This window comes from Boleophthalmus pectinirostris, unplaced genomic scaffold, assembly GCF_026225935.1.
Source record: "Boleophthalmus pectinirostris isolate CB_2022bp ecotype Guang Dong unplaced genomic scaffold, ASM2622593v1 HiC_scaffold_4, whole genome shotgun sequence".
NCBI lineage: Eukaryota > Metazoa > Chordata > Actinopteri > Gobiiformes > Gobiidae > Boleophthalmus > Boleophthalmus pectinirostris.
The window spans coordinates 24,422,242-24,434,398 of record NW_026571353.1 but is presented as its reverse complement, the minus strand read 5'-3'; the positions used below and the strand labels follow the sequence as shown (position 1 = coordinate 24,434,398).

The 12,157-nt window shown below is 38.4% G+C and overlaps 1 protein-coding gene across 1 annotated transcript in view; it reads right to left on the bottom strand.

The window, feature by feature from the left end:
- The window catches only part of sema6a (sema domain, transmembrane domain (TM), and cytoplasmic domain, (semaphorin) 6A), a 213,086-nt gene extending 207,299 nt beyond the window's left edge, over positions 1–5,787 (bottom strand). Inside the window, exon 1 of the mRNA XM_020937917.2 lies at positions 5,685–5,787. The gene's annotated coding sequence lies outside the window, so the exon portion shown is untranslated. The remainder of the gene's footprint in view (positions 1–5,684) is intronic.
- Between the last annotated feature and the right edge of the window lie 6,370 nt (positions 5,788–12,157).

The window sequence follows — 12,157 nt, the reverse complement described above, 5'->3', positions numbered from 1 at the left end:
CAGCGCATTAGGCTAACCGAGCACATGCAAATGAAGCAGGAAATACCAGCTGAGAAGAGGAAGCTTTCAGGGGTTTGTTGGTGTTAATATGATAAGCAAATTCTATAGAGCAAATATATAAACTTGCATTTCTATTTCTTCTTTCTTTCTTTCTTTTTTTTTTTCCAGGAAATTTCATGAACGGAAATGTGAGGTTCATGTGACTGCCTTAGGCTTAATACAATACATTTTACTGCACATGCTGAGACTATATAATACTTTTGGACCATATGCAAACATAACAAGCCCTGCTAATTAAGCCATGTATTGTGAGTGAAAGCCATACTAAAAGAAACAAAAAGTTCATTACATTTTTCAAACAAATCATCATCATAATCATTTGAACGTAATCTGTCTGAAAATATGGAAATATGGTTCCATTTTCCACCCCAAAACCATAATCTATATAAGACATAATATATATAAGACATATAAACCGTACACCTCTGCCCGTAGCCTGAGGTCTACCAGCCAAAAACTGCTAATGGTCCCTCGGACAAGTTTTAAAACTTGAGGCGACAGATCCTTTCAAGCTGTCTCCCCTAAACTCTGGAATGAACTGCCTCCTTACCTACACTCTCTAGATAGTTGCTTTTTAAAAGTATCTACACTAAAAACATTTCTCTTTGAACAAGCGTCCCCACCCCCTCAGCTTTAGAATTGCTATGACTGACTTTATTTTATTATGAATGTATCTTCTGCTGTTTTTATCTTTTGTATGTGAAGCACTTAGTGACCTATGTCTGTGAAAAGTGGTTTATAAATAAACTTTACTTACTTATTTACTTACAAAGACCACCATAAAATTACCAATAAAGTAAGCACTGATGGTCAAAAAATAGTTGATTATTATTTGCTATTGTTAAAAAACATTAGGAATACAGAAAAAGAATCAAAATGCTGCAGAATTTAAACCAAATTTGATTAAAATTTAAAACATCATTGAGTGATTTTCCTACATTTTCTTTTCTCCTGTGGGCTTGACACAGTATTGTTTGATTATTGCTATTGGGACGCTCACAGAAAAATCACAAAAATCACAGTTTTGTCCACATCGCCCACTCATAATAGCCTTTCATCTTATTTCACTTTGTTGTGGTTTGCCCCTCAGCAGATAACCACAGACTTAACCACAGAGTAAGAGCCAGAGCAGAGATAAAGCTCTCTTAACTGCTCAAATAGTGGAGCTGCCAGAGTGGCTCAAAGCTCACTGCTCTTACCTGGAAAACAGAACTACAAAACGACCAAATCTAGGACATCCTGCTGTACTTTCCTTCCATGTACACTACAGCCATTCACTTCATCTGATCCCCTGTACAAGGTTTGGCACTCTTCAAGGCCAGTCATTCACCCATCACCCTCCATCTCCAAGGCAATCGCGCAAAGCCACTGCCACTGCTCCTGGATTATCCCTACAAATGCTTTCCTCTTCTGTTTCATACTGACAATAATGACAGTCAACTCCACTGGGACAAAAGCATTAGGCCATGTTGTTCTAAATATTTCAAAAGCAAAGAATAGAGATGAGCTCTGTTGACAAATATGACTATCTCAGTATGTTTCTTTTTTAATATTATTTTCTGGATGACAATGCTGGGACAATTTTATGGCAATCAATCACATTTAGACACATTTTGACAAATTTCAGATGGAAAGCCAAGTATCTCACAGGACTAGACTGTAAAATTAACCACTAAAATCTAAAATTTCACTTTATATTCTTGTTTGAAAGTTTGCACTACAAGTTTGTTTGGTTCATCCGCACTTATTAACACTTTTTATTTAGCTATATATTCAAATTTAGCAAAACAATTGTGACATTAACTATTTTCAATATATCTCCCGACGCCAACAGAGCATTCACTTCGACATATGTTGCAATAAACGTCTTTCTTTTATGTCAGCGCAGCCTTAGATGGACCCACTATCACTTTCTAATTTACTTGATTTCTAACAACAAAGCCATGCCAAGGACTAACAGCCAAAAAGCGCAGAAAAGAAAAGACACTCCACAAAATGTGCCAGTGACTTGTGGCATGGTGCCCAAAAAGACGGTCTCTGTTCATGCCGCTGGCTTCCTTGGCATTGATAACAGGAGCAATCAATTATGCTAATGTGACGAGTATAGAGAGCGCTTAACACATGGTTGGCTTGTTGCATGAATGTACTGGAGAGTATCATTTCTATTGGGTGGTAGAGAAGGGTTAATGTGTAATGGGAGCCAATGGGGAAAGCTTGTTTGTAAATGGAAGGACACAGGATAAAGCAAGTGATTACCAAATGATTATGTCGTCAATGAGGCATGAATAGAACGTGTAAGAGCGTACCATTATCATTTATCATCCCCTAAATATGCCATATGTTGTTAGCTATAGCCCAGGGTAATACACTTCAAGGAACATGTATGCGAATCAAACTAATTAACCAAAATCAACATATTTTCCCCCTAAAATAAACTTTTTTTTTTGTTGATGAGATGTGTTGGTCCAAATAGGTTTATTTATTTATAAGAATTTCTAACAACACCCATAAGCAATCAGCAAAGCAAAAACCTCATATTGAGTGAATATAAAACATAGATGCCACTGACTTTGAACAAGAACTACTTATTGGAATATCTGTGCTCGTGCATATTAATGTATGCTGTTACTATATGATGACATTTATTGATTTTCCACAGGCTTAATTGGAAAGGGAGACAGAAGTAGTCTTGTTCATTTACGCAATAATATGTGCAATTGTATTAACATATACACTATTATGTGTATATTCTGTAATCTTTTAGCTCTATGTACCACTTGTAAAATTTGCAGTAGTCAATAAAAATATTCTTAAATAAGCCACTAAATGTCTTGAGCTTGCAGGAGATTGAGAAACAGATCTTGTTCTCTGTCATCCAAATCACTTCATCCCCAAAAATATTTTGACATTTAGCACTTCGGATGATGTAAGTAGCATGTTTTAATAGATTTAAGTGGCTCCGATTTGAATTGTAATATCGAGAAGAGGCTGGTTCTTTTTCACCTCCTCCCACTGAATGTACAATCTGAGCTGAGATCAGCGAATGTGCCACGCAACATCTGTGATGGGCACTTCTATTACAATACAGGAGGCTTTGATATCGCTGACCTGGATTTCTGGAGCAGAGAATGTGCTAAAACTGTGTGGAGCACAAAAACAAACTTCATATTCAGTGCCAGGGTTGTACTCTCATCTGAAAATAGGTTAAGCATCAATAAATCACACAGAGATGAGTGATTTTCATCTAATTGTTTGGAAAACTGGAGCCCACACACCCAGCGCACATCAATAAAACATGGCCTTTTATAAAATATGCATAAATACACACACTATTCATTGTGCTATTGACAAAAGCTGAGAGGGACCCAATGGTTAAGAGCAGCTGGCAAGTCTTGTTTAACAAAGTACAATTCATTTGAACAAGTACAAAGCTGTGTATCAATTATTTAAAACTACTGTAGGCATCCAACCTTAACTGACAAAGGTAAGTAATAATAAAAAAATTCTCTCTCTCTTGTTCCTCCCTCAAACAGAGACATGTGACAGTGCAGTGTGACAAATTCACATCGGTCACACACAATACCAACCCCACTGCTATTGTTAAGGGGGATCGGCACATCAAACGCTTCACAAAGACAAGCTACCAGCTCTGCCTGGCCCTGGTCCCACTGAAGAGAACAAGAAGCTGTCACAAAGGTAATCTCAGTGTAATTCACCAACAACATGTCAGTGGATGATGTGTTAACAGCAAGAGATAAGAGCTCATGTTGGACAGAAAGGCTAGGAATTAAGCTTAAAGGGCCCGTATTACGTTGATGTCTGATCTACGGTATAATGTTGTTCCCTCAACACAAACATACCTGGAGTTGTGTTTTGTTTCATTCATGTTTAACACATAAACCCTGCATATTTAGGCTGAGTTCTTCTCCCACCCAGAAACCATTCTGTTCCACCTTGTGATGTCATGTGATAATACAGTAAACGCTCCATTGTGTTCATTTCAGTCTGGAATTTACCATACTGAACAAAAGGTAAAATGTAGCTGTTCACTTGAAAATTACCACTACATGACATCACAAGCTGAAACAGAGCATTTTGAGCTTTGGAGATGTCAACAGACACTAAAGGATCACTCAAACATGTGTGAATGAAACAAAACACAACTCCTGGTATGTTTTTTGAGGAAGTAACAACATTATATCATGACTTAAAGCTCACAAGAGTTAGTTTTGTGAAATGTAGGACATTTAAGAGCATTTGTCTCCAAATAACACCTCCAGGACATATGAATGCTTAGGGGTGATGCTGTGGGAAGTTGTTTAAATGTTAAATTATTCTGCTATTTGTCATTCAAGATCCATGTACAATGGGATGGCATACTATATGGCTGCAAATACAGAAGGTCACACATGAAAAAACCCACAGTACACAACCATGAATACTTGCAGTTATGTGGAAAGAATGACACTCCTCTGTGCATAGATTTTTATTTATCTATTTACTGGCCTTGTAAAATAAAAAAGGAAATCTATCTGTATTTGTTTCTTCACTGTTTATAACCTACATTTTGGAATTGCCGGATCCCTACTCCAGGTTTTCCAAGCGCCTCTGGGAATGCTGAGAGGAGCGCAATGGGAAAACCGTTGGGAATGACTGGGTGTTGGCAGTCGGGGTTCGCTGGATGTGGTTAGCTTGGCCTTGCATCTCCACTCCTCAGCTTGTTAAAGGAATAATGACCAGCGGCACTTTGTTTAATGACAAATCCACCAGTGAAACCCAATGTGCAATTTCTGGTTCCTTGGTCCTAATTACAAGCATTTGACTGGATCTGTTGGCAAAACGCAATATAGTGAGGCGACGCTGACCACTTTCTGCCCCCTCCCTTAGCCTGATAAACTGCTACTGTAACTACGTTAAGCGGAGGATATAGGAAAAAGTAACAAGCTGTAAACTGGAAAACCACTCCAGGCGTATTGGCACCACGCCGTGTGAATGAGAATTTTATGAACACAAAAAGACAGAAAGTAGCACGCGGGGAGGTGCTTGTAATTAGTCCACGTGTAATTTAGTACACCAACATAGGAAATATTATCCACATGCACAGACAAAACACATCTAAAGCAGCTTAAGTACACCTTACTAAGTGCGTATATTGAAAAAATACGACGATGCACGCAGCACTACCACTTTTCACTTGATTGAGAACTAGTCCCTTTTCATAATTCATGTTATGTGAGTGAAATGGCTCGTGTTCTTTCACCCACGTGCAAATGTACTTGTTTTGAATTAGGTCCTCTCCTTATCCATCATTAAAATTAGCAACGGACTGACTGACACTTCTTTATTTCGGATGCACCACAAGAGGGATTACGCACAGAATCCAGTCAGTTTATATCGCTAGAAAACCCCAATACTACAGTTTGATAGAAAAACAAACAACTAAACCTCTTTATTTAAAATGTTTGATTCATACAAACGCAAAACAACTGGTGGAATAAGCTGAAGTTGGCAGTGGGAAGCCCCGGGAAGCGTGTGCACTTGTCGCCCGGCAGCCTCGCAGAAAACGAGCCCCGGAGGCTGGAGAGCGAGACAGCCAAAGTTTGAAATAAACAAAGAAATCTTACCTTCAGCTCATGAATGGGTGTTCTGCGGAATGTTGCACTGCTCTGTCTCTTAGTAATCCATGAGATACCGCTCTCAAAGCAGTCCAAAACGGGTCTTGGGATAACAACACGAGCGCTACTTTACTCTTGCGCTTCTTCTTTTTGTTACATGCCGCTCAAATCTCGCCTCCCCAAATAGAAATATCCATACAATATCCACACTTTAGAAGGTAAAAATGCTTTCAAAGTCCTCGTGGGTAAAGTGAAGAGAACGGAGTCCCGGAACTAGCTTCGCGGAGCTGAACGGTGCTTGCCACAAAAGCCTACGGTCATCATCCTATTTGGAGATGAAGCTTCTTAGCACTAGACTGGAGCGCTGCGCCGCGAGCCCAGCTGTCACCCACCCGCTACACACACATACACACGCTGACTGGGAGGAGCTTCGGCAGAGGAACGGGAGCTATTGTGTCAATGAGAGCCAGTTAAGAACAACTGTATTTCTATTTTTACGCACCGGCATTTCATAAGAATGCTTGGAGAAGACGGAGAAAGTGTGCTCTATTAATACACGTGAGGAAGTTGGTGACATTTTCCATAATGTTGACTGATTGTGGTTCAAACAATCAACGCTTGTTATCTAGATAGAAACATATGGCACCTGCATGTCCAAACGTTGCTCTTTACGCACGCATGAGGCAGATCGGTATGCGCGCTCCTCTTCAAAGTTTCCCCTGACCATTATCTTCCCCCAACCCCTGCACCCCTCTGCCCCTCCCTCCTTCTCGGGTGGTCCCACGGTGGCATGCGCGCACGCACACGCTCAACATCCATTGAGGCTTTACAAGTGACCTGTCATTTAAGCAGCGGCCCTGTTATCATCGAGGCAGTGCTCCCAGTAGTAATACGAGTTCAAAAGTTTAAAGACAGTGCGCGAATTCTTATGTAAACAGGCTATAGGTGTAGGCCACATTTGAGTTAATCCAAAAATAACAGATATTACTGTTTCAAATTGTGGCATGAGACAGTAGCCTAAGCCTATGGTCACTGGTACCACTAGAGGGAGTCCTCCACTGGAGCTCCGAGCGTTATGTCAGTGATAGGTTTCACAGTATTTTGCCTTTGTGAAGAACATTTTCAATATGGCATAGGTTATTTTATATCTTCCACAGTTTATATACTGTGCAAAGACAATATGTAATCAAAACATTTCTGCATAATTATATAGTGGTGTATGAGTCATCCCTCTTTGCCTTGAGTTAAATCTATCCTATTTAAACGGGCTTTGTGTAACTTCTCTGGTGGAGTGTCTGTCAAAAGCTTTTCACCATGAAGATGTTATTGCCTAGTCTAAAATGTTTCACAGTATGGGATTAAACATTTCTATCTTCATTGAGACCAAACTAGACCAAGTAACAGGTCAGAGCTGTGAAGAGGCAACCACGCTCACAATCAGAAAGCTTGTTTTTCTCTGTATTTTCTAGTTATAAAACAACCTGTAATTGAACAAATGTCAAGTAGAGCTGTTAAATTAAACATTACAGGCAAAGCAAATCAAAGACATATCCACAGAAACAAGCAGGTGACAGAACCACAACCAAGAAATTACATAGTCCACTTTTAAAATTCAGTATGATAGTTGTGAACAGCGCTTAAGCACGCTGTAGTCAATAATTAGGACACTAAAAATGCATAAGGTAACTCTGTTTTACTTTAAGGTTGAGGCTTTGTGTAGTAGCTAATTGGCTCAAATTTGCAAACATCTCACCTCACAATGCAAAGAGCCACAGTCTTCTCAGAGTTCATTAAAATTGTGATTGCAGCTCCACTCTGTCATTTTCACACAGGTGATTCACTTAATTAAAACAACGGGTACAATGTCTAAGAGTACAAAGCAGCAGGAAGTAAAAGAGGCAGCACTGTTCTGGAGTTACAGCATTTATTTATTCAATATTTGGCCAAAATTCTTTCTTAGTGTTGTTGATCGTTATATAATTACATCCAGTCACAAGATGGGAACAGATATGGCAATAGAAGCTAAATATCTTACCAATGTGTTTGCAATTTAAATAGTGAAACAGCAGATCCTTTCACTAAACTCTGTCTCTGTGTAATGTCTTACTCAGAAAAAGACATGTACTCACTTTAATATTTCCTGACAGGAGCAGCTGTTATTACAACCTTCTGTCCTCTTCAACCTCTGCAACTTTATCCACAGCCTGTTCCTAATGTCCCACATGCATTTCCTCCATCTACAGCCAAACATATAGATTTCAGTTAAACAATACTTTTTTCCTGTGAATTTAGGAGTTTGTGACAGGACAATAACTGTTCTTGAATGACTTGCAGAATAGAACTAACCATAATATAGTGAGATTCAAAAGTGACTCTTTAACTGAACAGGTTGGCTAAACGGCTTTGAGTTATGGATAGAATGTAAAGGGCACATTTTCCTAGAGGGACAATAAAGTATCTTTACATTTACATATGACATTACAACGACTCTTCATACAACCCTTTAAGAGCATAAACCCAAGCAAGACAGGTCCGGCTCAAGAACACAACAGCAACATTGCCTTGTAGGAGCAAGAGTTGAGCCTGGATCTTTAAGGGTTAGTGGTGTTATCTTATAATCGTTCGCTCCTCCCTGTGGAGTCAGAGGTCATCTGGTTCTTCATGCACATGCAGCTCCAAACATACAGTTTAAAGGTCTTATATTGCACAAATGTGACTCTTGTGTCTTGTTATAAAAGCGGTTACCTCATCAAAAACATACCTGGTATTGTTTCAGTCTCACATGTCTGTCTGCATCCCCAAAGTTCAAAATGCTCTGTTCCACCTTGTGACGTGATAAAGTGGTAGTTTTCAAGTTAACAGCTACCTTTCATCTTTTGTTCAGTAGAGATTGGTGATTCCATGGCTAAAATTATCCAAATGATTCTAGTGAAGGTGTATTGAGTATAAAAACACAGTGGAGCGCTTCCTGTAATAACGCGTCACATCACAAAGGGAATTGTGTTTTATGTCTGAGAAAAGACCTCACCCTAAATATGCAGGGTTTGTGTGTTAAATATGTGTGAATGAAACAAAACACAAATTCAGGTATGTTTGTGATGAAAAAAACATAATAACAGATCAGAAAATAGTGTAATATGGGCCCTTTACTGTCATACTGTGGAACATTCTATGCAGAGCCATAACAGCTCCATGGAGTCAAGAAGCTATTGTTACTTTTGAGGTGCTCAAAATGTCATCTCAAACTTAACACTTCTCCAGTTCATGCTTTTTTGTTGAGAGATGTTTGATGTGTTCTTTCATAATCTAAAATAGCCTTTAAATACTGGATTTACAGTGCAAACTCACCCTCTTTCCAAACACACTTCACCTACACCCATATATCTTTATAAAGGTCCCATCACGACTACTATACCTGCACATTATAGTTGGTAAATAGTCCTGTCTTTTCCACCGTGCTGAGTCTGCTGGACCATTGGAGAAGCACAATTTGTTAAAAGGTGCCACTGTTGTTATGACCTGGCCTGTAATGGGACTCGTACCTCATACCTGTGGAATATATAGACGCATTAAACATGACCCTAACTTATTTCCAGTGACAGCCAACAGCGCTCACACCAGCTACCCTGCTCCTAATACTACACTCTCTAATTATTCTCCCCAATGGGTGCAAAGTGGAAAAAGGGTAAACATGTAGTTATTGCCAAGATTTGTGGTTGATTGTTAAAGTGTTTCATATGCATCGTGAGGAGGGTGTGCTGTCATAACAAGGCTTCTATATGGGTCTTTGTCATCTTATAATTGATAGTGGCTCTTTGGGACCAGGCAGGAAAGAAGGGATTATAATGATCTAGAACTGACTTGGGTAAACAGCTCTAGGCCTGGAAGTAGTGCTTATTTCGTATTGTGAGTTTGGGGAGAAGTTGTCCGTTCTCTGCAGCTGCTATGGCTGGCTGCAGAGGGATAATATTATGCTATATATTATACAAAAGTAACAAAGGTATTTGAACTAAAAAAATCAGGCACTAATGTTTGGCAGTGAGAGTAAAATTATACTCTTAGGAGCTTTTAGTCATGTTAGAATGTTAACTGATCTAAAACCTGGAGTTATGTTTTGCTTCATTTATGTTCGAGCAACCGTTTATTATTAGCCTGTTTACATCTCCAAAGCTCAAAATGCTCAGTTCCACCTTGTGATATCATGAAGTGGTAGTTTAAGTCAACAGATCAGAGGTGGGACTTGCAAGTCATGACTTGTACTCGAGTCAGCTTTGAATAACTATTTTTAGGACTTGAGACTTCACTTGATAACATGGACTAAGACTTGGGACTCGACTTGGACTTGAAAGTCAGTGATTTGGGACTTGACTCGGACTTGACACCTGTGATTTGAGAAGACTTGAGAAGCACTTTTAAATTTCTGTTCTGACCATAATGATTCACACTAAGATCTTGTCAAGACATTCAAAAAGGAAAAATTTACTAAAATAATTTTCAAAACTCTTTAATACTCTATAAATACTCATATATAAATATACTATGACTTTTTAAACACAGTTTAGTTTCAAATTCATAGTAACTGCAAAAATTTAAGCTAATTGGTACTTTGGTTTAAAGACTTGAAATGACTTGAAGCTCAAAGCAGACGACTTGAACTTGCCTGTATTTGACTTAGGACTTGACTCGGACTTGAGGTCAAAGACTTGACTTACTTGAGACTTGCAAAACAAAGACTTGATCCCACCTCTGTAACAGATACATTTTTCAGTTTCAATTTTGTATGTATTAATTTATATGACTCCACTGGAAATAAGTGAAATAAGTGTTATTTATCCCTAATTTGATTCATGCATCAAGGTTGTTTTAGGTTAAATCTTATTTTGTAAGTAATTAATATGATTTCTACCACACTATTGCAATTCAAACTGGGACTGGTACTAATCTTCATATACAGCCTGTATTAAAACTATCCCCGTGTACATCTAATAAAACTGCCTCAGCTATAGAAACGTGAGCATTATACTGCACTGTTTTAGTTATTAAGTGCAATCCAAACACCCTTACTTTAGACTAATCCACAACACTGGGTTTGAGGACAGGCAGCCCTGTGTTCCTCTGCACCGTAATGAAGACTTTAAACTGTGCATAATTTATATGAGCCACCATGTTCCACAAACAAATAATTATAGACGCAGCCAAAGTGGAGCGTATACAGACACTTATTTAGAGCTTAGCCATATTTAGGTACAGGGGCATGATGGAGCTGCACTATTTAGCTTGTTGACACTGAACAGTTTTTCCCCATAAACACAGAAGCAAATCAATGAATCACAATCAAATCAAAATTACAAGTTCAATGTTCATAGTTTGCAAATCACAATCACCGCAATTATTAACATTTCAATGGGCCAATATTACACAATTTTCTGATTTATGTTATGTTGTTTTCTTCTCACAAATATAGCAGGAGTGTTGTTTCACTCACACATTTTTCAGCACACAAACAAATAAATTTTGCCTTAGAGTTCTTCTCTCAAACCAAAAACACTATTCCACCTTTCTGCATAATTTCTGTGATGATGCAGAAAGTGCTCCCCAGTGTTTTTAAACCCCGTACACTTTCACAAGAATCATTTGGATGATTACAGTTCTCTGGCATTGCTATTCCTTACTGAACAAAAGATAAAAGTAGCTGTTGAAGTGGAAACTACAGCATCATGACATCACAATGTGGAACTGAGCATTTTGAGCTTTGGAGATGTAGACAGACTAATAAAAGGGTTACTCAAGCATGTGTGAATGAACCAAAATACCATGTGTTTTTGAGGAAGTAACAACATTCTAACATGACTAAAAACTCCCAAGAGTTTAGTGTAATACAGAACCTTTAAGTAAGCTTTTTTTTCCTTGCAAACAACAAAATACTTTGTCTTGTTATGTATAATACTAACCCAACTTTAGACCTCTACAAACATGCTCCAAAATAGTATTGGATTCTTGTACAAGTTTTGCAGCTCAAATTTCGGTCAATGTTAATGCTCTCAGACGTTTTCTTACATATATACTGTGAACAGAATCCTGATTTGAAAATTTACAGCAAACCTAATGACAATACCAATATTTATCCAAAATTGTACTGCTGTAATGTCTATTTCAGCTCACAAAATAACAGAGAGACAGTTATCTTATACGCACAATCAGCACCCCACTGTTTAATTATGGTTAAGCTGAGGGGAGGAAGCATCCGCACAGATCACATAGACTTTCTCTTGTGGAATAATTATTAGCAGAGCTTTGATGATGAAGAAAATAGCTATGTATTTTTACATTATATGAGCTACATACAGAAGCCTGTGCACTCACAGAAAGAGGCACCAGTCACAAGAAAAGATGAAGTATTTGACATAAAAGATCCTCTCAGAAACATGAGATCAGAGCATTTCATGTCAATAACAACTGGCACAGGTACCTTCACACTATTT